The sequence below is a fragment of the Ailuropoda melanoleuca genome, chromosome 6 (assembly GCF_002007445.2).
Source record: "Ailuropoda melanoleuca isolate Jingjing chromosome 6, ASM200744v2, whole genome shotgun sequence".
NCBI classification, from domain to species: domain Eukaryota; kingdom Metazoa; phylum Chordata; class Mammalia; order Carnivora; family Ursidae; genus Ailuropoda; species Ailuropoda melanoleuca.
Genome location: NC_048223.1, coordinates 60,822,327 through 60,836,647, shown reverse-complemented (window position 1 = coordinate 60,836,647; position 14,321 = coordinate 60,822,327). Strand labels below are relative to the sequence as shown.

Genomic DNA, 14,321 nt, shown 5'->3' with positions numbered 1-14,321 from the left:
GAGGCTGGCGCGCTGCCACCGCCCGCCGCTGCCTGCGCGGGTCGCCGAGGGGCAGGCCCGCGAGAACGGAAGGGCGGGACCGCCTGGCCGCAGCCCGGCCCTGCGCGGCAGACGGTGCCTACACCTGCTGGGGAGAGCGCGGCAGGAGAGCGGCGCGGAGCGGGGGCCCAGAATATGGCTGCTATTTGTTTAGGACCCGCCCGGTGTGTTCTAGGCGCGCTCCAGCCTACGCTGCAAGGTGTCTCTCGCAGTCCTGGTTTCGCATAGGAGGAAACGGAAATTCAGAGAAGTAAAGTAACTTGCCCAAGGTCACGCAGGACTGGGACTGAATCCAGGAATTAGGCCCTGTCAGATTCCAAGGCTGCTTTTTCCGTTACACCAACACAGCCTCTATTTCGAGGCCTGAAGTGGTTAAAAACAAAAATAAGTATTGCCTCAGTATTCATCCAAGTCCCTATGTCCCGTTCGAGTCACATTCACAGGTACCGAAATTTTATTTTTTTTAAAAAATCATTTCTAAGCCTTACGAAATCTTGACGTGTCAAACCCTCTGAAGAAATTTTTGGCTACCAAGTTCAAGTTAATCAATGGTCATTCCAATTTCCATATTCAGAGACTTAATTCAGACTGATGGAATTAATCCTGAGAATTGAATTTTGGCGGTCAACGAGCACTGCTAACATTAACGACTTTTTAAATTTAAAAGATCTCACATTAGTAGATTTGTGCTACGCTGATGAATACAATTGTTTTGTGGAACATAAAAACCTTATCAGAAATAAGCCAAAGATTTCTTCCGCTTGCCATTTAAGAATAAAAAGAGCTGCAATTTAGATATTCACATTTTTTATTGAACACCTGCTAATGTGGAAAATGCTATGCTAGGCTTGCATATCATCTGAATAAATTGAAAGTAGCATCAGCCCTTGAGATGATAGGTTTTCAGACTAACAACACGAGAGTCGAAAGCTTAGGTCAAAGGCAGAAGATCATATAAGGAATAATTATAAACCACTTTGTAGAATATTTTTTTAAAAAGTGACCTGGATCAAAAACATCACAGCTCTCCATCAACTATACAGAACTTAAAAGTGTCACTAAGTTCTTCCATATAAATAAACAGTGTCCTGGGGATCCACTCTGGTGAAAGAGGACAGGAATTCCAGTTAGCTTGGACTTTGGGAGACTGAGGTAAATGTTATACTCACAGCTTCAAATTCCAAACCAAACTAAAAGACCAACTTTCTGGAAAGAATCAAGACCTGGATCAATCTCAGTTGTGTATTCAACTTGCCCAGAGCTTTATTAAATACAGTAAAATATTGTTTCAGACACTGCTAATTAGGCTTTTCAACAAATGTATTAGAAGCATGCTACATGTCAGACTGTCTCTGGCACACAAATGGACTAGTTCTATTATGTACACTCAGCAGGTATAACGTCCAGTGCAGGGAGCAGATGTGTAAACAATGACAACCTAGAATTTGGACTAAGTCTCAGAGGGATGGATAGGATGGGATAGGAACAAAGAAAAAGGGATTGCCAGGTCTGCCTTTTGCACTAAGCAAGATTCCAAGAAAATTAGTTAAGAAATTCTTAAAAATGTAAAGAAGCTATTCAATGGCTTAAAAAAGCAAACTTTTAGAACATTTTTTATATACATAAATTATATGAATTATAATTTCAATACAAGTAAAATTGAATACTTCGTAGGTCTCCTTTTGCTGGAGTAATTATAAATGATTCTTAACTATTCTCAAGGGCAGGAACTTGAGAGCACTCATTTCACAAACTCTTGATTCTTCTAAATTTAGTGATTTGTAGGTACTAAAAGTAGTCCAACAATTTTGTTAAAAATTACTATTTAGGTCTGTGGTGTGCAAACAAGTGTATTTACCTCTCTGTATGCTCTATTCATTGTATTTTCATTGATATCTAGTTAAAAGAACAGACGCTCATATCAAAACCTTCATTAGCTTTCCTTTTGTTCCAACTGAGTACACAAAATCACAAACTGAACACGTATACTTTGAAAATACTTCATCAGTCAAATACGACGCTTCCAAAATTTTCATGAACAGCAGTCAAATATAAAATATTATTTCAATTATCTCCAAAGATACACAATTTCTCAATTTTCACTTATTCAGACTCAATAATATGTGTACTAATTCCAAGTTAGTGAGGTTTCACCAAACCGTCTGCTGGCAGTGCAACAGCCAATGAGAAGTTCACCAACAAGATTCTGGAACTCTCCCAGCATTGTAGCAGTGGCCATGTACTCATGTTATAGAGAAGATTTACATTGTCATGTAGGGACTTACCTTATAAACACTTATATGGTGCTAACTATTGTGTCAGTCTCTCTTCTAAGCATTTTACAAATATTCATTTAATCCTCATGAAAACACTATGAGGTGGGTACTATTATGCCCATTTACAGAGGGTGAAACAACTGAGGCAATGAATGAATGTCCTTCCCAGTTCTCAGGATTATATGATAAGTAGCATTAGGAGTGTTACCTAATACTCTGGGGAGAACAAAGGCTTGTAGCCTCCCAAAGCCAGGAATTATTACGAGTTTTTTCCTGCCCCCAGCCTAATCCAGATCAACTGTTCTAGAAACCAAAGAATGAATTAAAGTAAAAGTGCTGTCATCTCCATACCATACTGGCTTGGGCCAAAGCTAACCCACCACCTATCTGGCTTCTCTTTGCTCTTCTGGCAGTGTTCGCGTAAACTGTAAAGCAGCAACCACCACAAACTGACAAGAGACTTATTAAGACTGAGGCAAAGCTGAGAGTAAGTACACAGGACAGAGGTAAGTGAGGAAATGAATTTACAAACGGCTCTGTTGACTCTTGAGGAAAGCCCAAGGAACAACTCACCTTCAAGGGACTAGTCCCATTTCTCCTTTAAAAGTATGTTAAAAATTCACAAGAGAGTATCTTTGCTGTTCAGGAAATAAAAATCAAACATCTGATCGTTAACCAATGACCTCGTTTCCCCATCTATGACGATCTTGTTTTAATACGTTACAGAGAACAGAAAAATCACAAGTATAACATAGGCATCCCACCAAGATAAACAGGAAGACGATCTTTGAGTTCTGGGAAAGCAACTAAAATTCTGAGCCATTTTCTAACTATAGTATTGGGACATACACAAGTAGGTGTCGTTGGGAAATAGCACCTGCTCTTTTCTGTACTGGGGGTTCTGCCAGAAGTACACATAAGCTGTGTGCTTCCCCACGTACGTGGAGCCAGCTTTGCTGTCTACTAAGGTTTCTTTAGAAAATAAGATATTTCAAAGACTTTTTATGTATTCTAGAAAATCTGTCACCCAACTTTATCAGCTTATGGTTTAAAACTTATCGATCTAGGGGCGCCTGGGTGGCACAGCGGTTAAGCGTCTGCCTTCAGCTCAGGGCGTGATCCTAGCGTTATGGGATCGAGCCCCCACATAAGGCTCCTCCGCTATGAGCCTGCTTCTTCCTCTCCCACTCCCCCTGCTTGTGTTCCCTCTCTCGCTAGCTGCCTCTATCTCTGTCAAATAAATAAAATCTTTAAAAAAAAAAAAAACTTATCGATCTAGTTAAAAAGTGATCATCTCCTCTCAAGAAATAGAACCTAAAACTTTGAACCATTTCTCACTATAGTGAATTTTTTTATTACTCACAAACATGGGATACTATATGTTATATGTTAATGTAATTACACAATGAGGCCTTTTTTTTTTCCCCTAACAAACATTACTTAACGTTGAACTGACTTTTAGTGTATTCCCAGTAGGTGACTTATGCCAGTCCAGGCCAGAGATGGCTAAATAATTTTTTCCATACCATTGTTTGGTGTGAAAAAAATGTAAACATACATAAAAGCAGAGATAATCATATAATCAACCTCAACACTGATTAGTTCAATAATTATCAACATTTTTACAGCCTAGTCCTGCCCCCATTTTGCCTTTTTTAAAAATTATTTTTTTACTGAGATACAATTGACATAGAACCTTGTATTTGTTTTAGGTGTACAACATAAGGATTTAACACATGTATGTATCATGAAATGATCACCACAATAAATCTAGTTAACATCAATCACCTCACATGGTTACAATCTTTTTTCTTATGATAAGAACTTTTAATATCTACTCTCTTAGCAACTTTCAAATATACAACACAGTGTTGTTAACTATAATCACCACACAATCCATTAGATCCCCACGACTTATTTATCTTTTAAATGGAAGCTTGTGCCTTTTGACCACCTTTACCCATTTTGCCCACCCCACCAACCCCCACCTCTGGAACCACTAATCTGTTCTCTGCATCTATGAGCTTAGTGGGTTTTTTAAAATTTAGATTCTCACATATAAGTGATATCATACAATATTTGTCTTTCTCTGTCTGAATTATTTCGCTTAGCATAATGCAGTCAAGATCCATCCATATCGTCACACATGGCACAATTTCCTTCTTTTTTATGGCTGAATAATATTCCACCACATATATATGTGTGTGTGTATATATATATATATCTCACAACTATACAGATATGTGTATCTCACAACTTCTTGATCCATTCATCCATTAATAGACACTTAGATTGCTTCCGTATCCTGGCCTTTGTAAATAATGCTGCAATGAACATGGAATGAATATATCTTTTTTTTTTTTTTAAGATTTTATTTATTTATTTGACAGAGATAGAGACAGCCAGAGAGAGAGGGAACACAAGCAGGGGGAGTGGGAGAGGAAGAAGCAGGCTCATAGCAGAGGAGCCTGACGTGGGGCTCGATCCCATAACGCCGGGATCACGCCCTGAGCCGAAGGCAGACGCTTAACCGCTGTGCCACCCAGGAGCCCCGGAATGAATATATCTTTTTGAGTTAAAGTTTTTGTTTTCTTTGGATAAATACCTAGAAGTTGAATTGCTGGATCATATGGTAGTTCTATTTTTAATTATTTGAGGAAACTCTATACTGTTTTCTATAGTGGCTGGACCAATTTACCTTTCTACCAACAGTGTATAAGGGTTTCCTTTTCTCCACAACCCTGCCAACACTTTATTTCTTTTCTTTTCTAAATTAGCTATTCTAACAATTGTGAGGTGGTATCTCATTGATTTGCATTTCTCTGATGATTAGTGATGTTGAACCACATTTTTATGTACCTGTTGGCCATCTGTGTGTCTTCTTTGAGAAAACACCAATTCAGATTTTCTGCCAATTTTTAAATCGGATTCTTTTGTGCCCTTGCATTGTATGAGTTCTTTATAATCTTGTAGATTAATCCCTAATTGGATATATGATTTTAAAATATTTTCTGCCATTCAGTAGGTTACCTTTTCATTTTGTTGATGACTTCCTTTGCTGTGCAAAAACTTTTTATTTTGATGTCGTTCCACTTATTTTTGTTTTTGTTGCCTTTGCTTTTGGTGGCAAATTTTAAAAAGTTATCACCAAGACCAATGTCAGGGAGCTGACTGCTTATGTTTTCTTCAAAGTATCTTACGGTTCCAGGTCTTATATTCAAGTCTTTAATTCATTTTAAGTTAATTTTTGTGTATACTCTAAGATAGCTGTACAGTTTTATTCTTTTGCATGTGGCTGTCAATTTTTCCAACACCATTTATTGAAGAGGCTGTCCTTTCCCCAAGGTATATTCTTGGGTTCTGTGTTGTAAATTAATTGACCATATATATGTGGGTTTATCTTTGTGCTCTCAATTCTGTTCTAGTGATCTTTTTTTAAATGCTAATATCATACTATTTTGATTACTATAGCTTTGTGATATTCTTTGAAATCAGGGAGCAGAAATTTCTATTTCTTCATGATTCAGTCCTGGTAAGTGGTCTGTTACTAGGAATTTATTCATTTCTTCTAGGTTGTCCAATTTGTTGGCATATAATTCATAGTGGTCTCCGAATTTGTCCCTTGTTTTGGCTGAAGTATCATAAAGCATACCCCAACTTCAATATGCGTGTCTAATAAGGACTTTTTTTTTTTTTTTTAAGATTTTACTTGTTTATTTGACAGAGAGAGAGAAAGAGAGTGAGCACAAGCACGGGAAGCAGGAAAGGGAGAAGCAGGCTCCCCACTGAGTAGGAAGCCTGATGCAGGGCTCGATCCCAGGACCCTGGGATTGTGATCCAAGCCACAGGCAGACACTTGACTGACTGAGCCACCCAGGTGCTCCTAACAAGGACTTTAAATAAAACCGTATACACAATGCCATTATCACACTTACAACATGAAGGAAATCTCAAGGGATGCCCTGGTGGGTCAGTTGGTTGAGCATCTGCCTTTGGCTTAGGTTGTGATCCCAGTATCCTGGGATCAAGTCCCGCATGGGGCTGATTGCTCAGCGGGGAGCCTACTTCTCCCTCTGACTGCTGCTCCCCCTGCTTGTGCTCTCTCTCTCTGACAAATAAATAAGTAAAATCTTTTTTTATTATGTTCAGATAGCCACTGTATAGTACTTCATTAGTTCTTGATGTAGTGTTCAATGATTCATTAGTTACATATAACACGCAGTGCACATCACAACACGTGCTCTCCCTAATACCTATCGCCCTGTTAACCCATCCCCCCACCCTTTTCCCCTCTGAAACCCTCAGTTTGTTTCTTGGGGTCCATAGTCTCTCATGGTTCATCTCCCTTTCTGATTTCTCCCCCTTCAGATTTACCTCCCTTCCCATATGGTCCTCTGTGCTATTGCTTATGTTCCACATATGAGTGAAACCATGTGATAATTGTCTTTCTCTGCTTGACTTACTTCACTTAGCATAATCCCCTCTAGTTCTTTTTTTTATAATAACATTTTTTTATTATATTATGTTAGTCACCATACAGTACATCCCTGGTTTTTGATGTAAAGTTCCATGATTCATTAGTTGCGTATAACAACCAGTGCACCATGCAATACGTGCCCTCCTTAATACCCATCACCGGCCTATCCCATTCCGCCCCCCCCCAAAGCCCTCAGTTTGTTTCTCAGAGTCCATAGTCTCTCATGCTTCATTCCACCTTCTGATTAAAGAAAGGGAAGGTAATCAGAAGGTAATCCCCTCTAGTTCCATCCATGTCGGTGCAAATGGTGGATAGTCATCCTTTCGGATGGCTGAACAATATTCCATTGTATATATTAACTACATCTTCTTTATCCATTCATCTGTTGAAGGGTATCTCCTTCCACAGTTTGGCTATTGTGGACATTGCTGCTATGAACATTGGGGTGCAGGTGCCCCTTCTTTTCACTACATCTGTATCTTTGGGGTAAATACTAGTAGTGCAATTGTTGGATCATAGGGTTGCTCTATTTTTAACGTCTTGAGGAGCCTCCATACTGTTTTCCAGAGTAGCTATAACAACTTGTATTCCCACCGACAGTGTAAGAGGGTTCCCCTTTCTCCACATCCTCGCCAACATTTGTCATTTCCTGTTTTGTTAGTTTTTGCATTCCAGCTGGTGTAAGGTGGTATCTCATTCTGGTTTTGATTTGTATTTCCCTGATGGCTAATGATATTGAGCATTTTTTCATGTGTCTGTTTGCCATTTGTATGTCTTCTTTGGAGAAGTGCCTGTTCATGTCTTCTGCCCATTTTTTGACTGGATTATTTGTTTTTTGGGTGTTGAGTTTGAGAAGTTCTTTATAGATCTTGGATATCAGCCCTTTATCTGAAATGTCATTCGCAAATATCTTCTCCCATTCTGTGGGTTGCCTCTTAGTTTTGTTGATGGTTTCCTTTGCTGTGCAGAAGCTTTTTATCTTGATGAAGTCCCAAACATTCACTTTTGCTTTTGTTTCCCTTGCCTTTGGAGACTTGTCTTGAAAGAAGTTGCTGTGGCCGATGTCGAAGAGGTTACTGCCTACATTCTCCTCTAGGATTTTGATGGATTCCTGTCTCACATAGAGGTTGTTCATCCATTTTGAGTTTATCTTTGTATATGGTGTAAGGGAATGGTCCAGTCTCATTCTTCTATATGTAGCTGTCCAGTTTTCCCAGCAGCACTTATTGAAGAGACTGTCTTTTTTCCATTGGATATTTTTTCCTGATTTGTCGAAGATTAGTTGACCATAGAGTTGAGGGTCCATATCTGGGCTCTCTATTCTGTTCCATTGGTCTATGTATCTGTTTTTGTGCCCATACCATGCTGTCTTGGTGATCACAGCTTTGTAATATAGCTTGAAGTCAGGCAGCATGATGCCCCAGCTTTGTTTTTCTTTTTCATCATTCCCTTGGTGATTCAGGGTCTTTTCTGGTTCCATACAAATTTTAGGATTATTTGTTCTAGCTCTTTGAAAAATGCCAATAGTATTTTAATAAGGATGGCATTGAAAGTGTAATTGCTTTGGGCAGGATAGACATTTTATTCTTCCAATAGACATATATTCTTCCAATCCATAAACATGGAATGTTTTTCCATCTTTTTGTGTTCTAAAAAAAAATCTCGATACTATCCATCATCCATCAGGTATTACATTTTTTCTGATTGTCTCAAAGATTCTCTTTACAGTTGCTTTATCCTTCAAGATCTAAACAAGGTTCATACATTGCACTTGGTTAAGTCCCTTTTACTCAGTTTTACTAGTACCCTGCCCTTTTTCTCATACCATTGATTTACTGGAGAAATGACTATTACATACTCTGGATTTAGCTGATTCCTTCCTTATTATATTCCTTCCTTAAGATATTCCTCTTATTTCTGTAGATAGTTAGATCTAAACTTTTTATTAAATTCAGTTCTATATTTTAGATAAGAATATTTCCTAGTACTTGCTGTATACTTCCTAATGCATCACATCTTGAGACACTTAACGTTGTAGTTTCATTTTTCATGATGAAATATTGCTCATGGGTTCAAGTGGTGTCAGCTTGATTCCTATATTATAAAGTTTTTTGTCAACCTTTTACCTGATTGTTTTAGCGTCAATTGACGTTTGTGATCCAATATTTTTTTAGAGGTTGCACAATAATGAATCTATACTTCTGTTATTCCTTTTGAATTTACCAGCTGGAATGCCACTGTAGAGAACTTTTTATCATCAACTGTTTTGTTACCTTGAAATACAATTTGTAGATGAAAGATAGGATCAGTACTTATTTCTTTTCATTTATCAGTTTTTGGAATAATGAACTGGTCGCCTTGCAACTTCAGTTGTGACTATAAGGCTTTTTTAAAAATTGTGAATGCATGGATTTTCATATATCTGAATTATTTTAATTATTCTTTTTGATGCTTAGTTTGCTCGTAGAAATTATTCAAGTTGGTTCCTGTGTATTTTATTTTATTTTATTGTTTTATTACAAGATTTTATTTATTTATTTGTCAGAGAGAGAGCGTGAGCACAAGTGGGGTAGTGGCATGCAGAGGGAGAGGGCGAAGTAGGCTCCATGCTGAGCAAGGAGCCCGATGCAGAACTGGATCCCAGGACACTGGGATCATACCTAAGCCAAAGGCAGACCCTTAACTGACTGAGCCACCCGGGTGTCCCAGTTCCTGTGTATTTTAGATGTGCTCACATTAATCCTTGATAATTTTCTTGCCTTTTGGCATAAGATGGCCCAGACTCATCCTGTACATTTTCTTGCTCCTGACCTGGAAGCAGTCATTTCTCCAAAAAGCCCGGGTTCCTTTTAGTAGGAAATGGTAGTTAGCAACCACCGTCAGTAGTACTCATTGCCACTGGGTTGTTATTGCTTCTAGATCTTTTCAATGAATAGAGCTAGATTAGTAATAGGTAATTTTTTTCAAGAGAAAAAAATCTTGAATTCATACTGATATTCTAGTTCAAATGTAGTAACATTATAGGGTTGTATCTTAACTTATTTGATTTTGTATTTGTTTTTTATTTTCTCATACAAAACTTTTTTTTCCTGATGACATTTACAAAACTAGTTATCTGCTTTATCCTACCTAAGAGACTGTTGTATCCTTTTTGTCTTTGTAATCTATCCCATTAGGGACAGATAGTCAAAACTGTGTTTTAAAGTCACCAGATATTCTCTATATGCCTGTGCCATCAACTTGAGATGCAGTTAGTTTATTTTCAGTTCTGTTTTCAATTTTTAGGGGTTTGATTTTTTTTTCCATTTTGGAATAATTGCCTTTATTATGTAGTATATAGCATATAGCTAGACATTGTTCTAAATTCTTCCCATGCATCATCTAATTTAACCCTCACAGTAAACCTGTGGGTGGGTATTACCACCTCTGCTTTACACTTAGGGAGAGTGAGGTACTAACAAGCTCCATAGTTCCCAAGATCACAAGGGGCAGGATAAGGATTTAAACTGAAGGATCTGATTTATAATCCCCTGGCAAAACGTGATAAGTTTCATAAGAGAGATAAATGCAAATTAATATGGGGGAGTCAAGGGAAAATTGCATTTTTAAAATTTTGTGACCGTCACCCTAACAGGTGTGAAGTGATAGCTCACTGTGGCTCTGATTTGCATTTCCATGATGATTAGAGATGTTGAGCGCCTTTTCATGTTGGCCATTTATACTTCTTTGGAGAAATATTTATTCAAGTCCTTTGTCCATTTTTAAATTGGATTATTTGGTTTTTTTCTATTGAGTTGTAGGAGTTCCTTAATTGTGGATATTAACACCTTACCAGATATATAGTTTGCAAATATTTTCTTCTACTCCATAGGTTGCCTTTTCACTCTGTTGTTTGTTTCTTTTGCTATGCAGAAGCTTTTTACATTAATGTATTCCCCCATCTTTTTTTGCATTTGATGCTTTTGCTTTACATGTGATATCCAGGAAATCACTTTTCCCCTATGTTTTTTTCTAGGAGCTTTGTGATTTCAGGTCTTATATTGAAGTCTTTGATCCAGCTGAGTTAATTTTTGTGAGTAGTATAAGATAAGGGTCCACTTTCATTCTTTTGTTTTTAGCTCCCCAGTTTTCCCAATATCATTTATTTAAGAGGCTGTCCTTTCCCCATTGTGTGTTCTTGGCCCCTTTGTCCAAAATCAATTGACCGTATATGTAGGGGTTTTTTTCTGGACTCTCTATTCTGTTCCACTGATCAACGTACTTGTTTTTATGCCTGTACTATCCTGTTTTGATTGCTACACCTTTATAATATAGTGTGAAATCAGGTACTGTAATGCCTCCAGCTCTGTTCTTTCTCAGGGTTGCTTTGGCTATTTGGGGTCTGTGATTACATACACATTTTAGAGTTGTTTGTTCTGTTCCTGTGAAAATAAACACCGCTGGAATTTTGATTGGGATTCCTTGAATATATAGATTGCTTTGGGTAGTATGGACATTTTTTCCATATGAATTCTTCCAATCCAAGAACATGGAATATCTTTCCATTTATTTGTGTCTTCTTTGATCTCTTACATCAGTGTCTTACAGTGTTCAGTGTACAGGCCTTTCCTTTCCTTGGTTTAATTTATTCCTAAGTATTGTTTTTCATGCTATTTTAAATGGTATTGTTTTCTTAATTTCTCTTTCATGTAGTTCATTGTTAGTGTATAGAAATGTAGCTGATTTCTGTATGTTGATTTTGTATTCTTATTATACAACTTCACTGAATTCATTTCTTAGTTCTAACAGTTTTTAGTAGGGTCTTTAGGGTTTCTATATATAAGACCACATCATCTGTGAACAGAGATAACTAATTCTTCCTTTCTGATATGGATAACTTTTATTTCTTTTCCTTGCCTACTTGCTCTAGCTAGGACTTCCAATACTATATTCAATAAAAGTGGTGAAAGTGGGCATCCTTTTCTTGTTCTTCATCTTAGAGGAGAAGATTTTAACTTTCACCATTGAGTACCACCTTGGACCTGTTTTATATGGCCTTTGTTATGCTGAGCAACATTTGTTTCTTCTAAACTCAATTTGTTGAGTGTTTTTATCATGAAAAAATGTATTTTGTCAAATGCTTTTTCTGCATTTATGAGATAATCATATGATTTTTGACATTGATTTTGTTAATGGTGTATCATACTAGTTGATTTGCAGATGTTGAAACATCCTTGGATCCCAGGAATAAATCCCACGTACTCAAGGTGAAATGATCCTTTTAGTGTGCTGTTGAATTCAGTTTGCTAATATTTTATTGAGAATTTTTACATCTACGTTCATCAGGCCTGTAATTTTGTTTTCTTGCAGTGTCTTTATTTGGCTTTGGCATCAAGGTAAGGCTATCCTCATAAAATGAGTTTGGGAGTGTTCCTCTTCTTCAATTTTTGGGAAAAGTTTAAGAAGCATTGGCATCAATTCTTCTTTGTTTGGTAGAATTTACCAGTGAAACTATCTGGTCCTAGGCTTTTCTATGTTGGGAAGTTTTTTGATTGCTGATTCAACCCTCTTACCCCTATTGGTCAGTTTAGATTTTTTATTTCTTCATGGTTCATTCTTGGTAGATGCTATGTGTCTACAAATTTATCCATTTCTTCTAGTTTATCCAGCTTGTTGGCATATAATTATTTATTGTAGTCGCTCATAATCCTTTGTATTTTTGTGGAATCAGTTGTAATTTCTCCTGTATTTCTTTTTATAAATTAATCTATAAATATAATAATAATAAATTTACAAATGTATGTTTCTTTATAAGCGTATTGATGTATATTTTTAACTTCCTCTTCTCTTATATAAAAGGTAGCATATTATATGTACTGATTTGCATTTTACTTATTTTACTTAATATATTCTGGAAACCACTGCACATTTCTTCCCCAGAGACCTTCCTCATTTTTTGCTATAACTGCACAGGTCTCCATCATGTGAATATACTGTAGTGTATTCAACCAGTCTCCTGTGCTTGAATGTTTACATAGTTTCCTTATATTGATGATTTTATTTTCTTTCTTTTTTTCCTGATTCATCTAGCTAAATTTTTGTCAGATTTGTAAAGCAATTTTGGTTTCATTGATTTTCTTTATCATTTATTTTCTAGTCACCGATTTCTGCTCCTTTCTGAATAACTTCCTTTTTCAATTCATTCTGGACTTAACTGTCTTTTTCTGGTTTGTTAAGGTGGAAACTTGGGAACATGTTGAGACTTTCTTCTTTTTTTTAAAGATTTTATTTATTTATTTGACAGAGAGAGACAGCCATCGAGAGAGGGAACACAAGCAGGGGGAGTGGGAGAGGAAGAAGCAGGCTCCTAGCAGAGGAGCCTGATATGGGCCTCGATCCCAGAACTCCAGGATCATGCCCTGAGCCAAAGGCAGATGCTTAATGACTGCACCACCCAGGCGCCCCTAGACTTTCTTCTTTTCTAAATGAACACTGAAAGGTATAAATACCCCTATAAACATTACATTAGTGGCAATACATGTATGTTGTTATGTTGTGTTTTTATTTTCATTCACTAAAATATGTTTTGAGATAATATCCCTTGTGATTTCTTCTTTGACCCATGGCTATTTAGAAATGGGTTATTTAATTTTAAAGGGGTGTGTAGTGAAGAGAAGGGCCATATGCACCCCAATGTTCATAGCAGCATTGTCCACAATAGCTAAATCGTGGAAGGAGCCGAGATGCCCTTCAACAGATGACTGGATTAAGAAGCTGTGGTCCATATATACAATGGAATATTACTCAGCTATCAGAAAGAACGAATTCTCAACATTTGCTGCAACATGGACGGCACTGGAGGAGATAATGCTAAGTGAAATAAGTCAAGCAGAGAAAGACAATTATCATATGATTTCTCTCATCTATGGAACATAAGAACTAGGATGATCGGTAGGGGAAGAAAGGGATAAAGAAAGGGGGGGTAATCAGAAGGGGGAATGAAACATGAGAGACTATGGACTATGAGAAACAAACTGAGGGCCTCAGAGGGGAGGGGGGTGGAGGAATGGGATAGGGTGGTGATGGGTAGTAAGGAGGGCATGTATTGCATGGTGCACTGGGTGTTATACGCAACTAATGAATCATCGAACTTTACATCGGAAACCGGGGATGTACTGTATGGTGACTAACATAATATAATAAAAAATCATTTAAAAAAATAAATAAATAAAAAATAAAGGTGTGTGTGTGTGTGTTAATTTTTAATGTTTGGAATTTCCAGGTATCTTTCTGCCACTGATTTCTAATTTAATCCCATTTTGTATGGAGAACATGTTCTTTATTATTCCAATTGTTTTTCAATTTTTGAGACTTGTTTTACGACCCAGCAAATAGTTTGCTCTGGTGAATGGTTCATGTTTGCTTGAAAAACTATCTTCCACTGTTGCTGAGTGGAATGTTCTATAGAAGTTAGTTGGGTCAAGTTGGTTGACAGGATTCAAGTTTTCTATATTCTTACTTATTTTCTGTGTATTATCAGTTGTTGAGAA

General features: G+C 37.2%; 1 long non-coding RNA gene across 1 annotated transcript; it reads left to right on the top strand.

Annotated features, from left to right (window-relative positions):
• The first annotated feature begins 62 nt into the window (after positions 1 to 62).
• On the top strand, positions 63 to 13,545 carry LOC117802677. The gene is made up of 3 exons (XR_004626123.1): positions 63 to 482; positions 2,729 to 2,821; positions 13,493 to 13,545. It is a non-coding gene; the product is annotated as an uncharacterized LOC117802677 (long non-coding RNA).
• Positions 13,546 to 14,321: the final 776 nt, after the last annotated feature.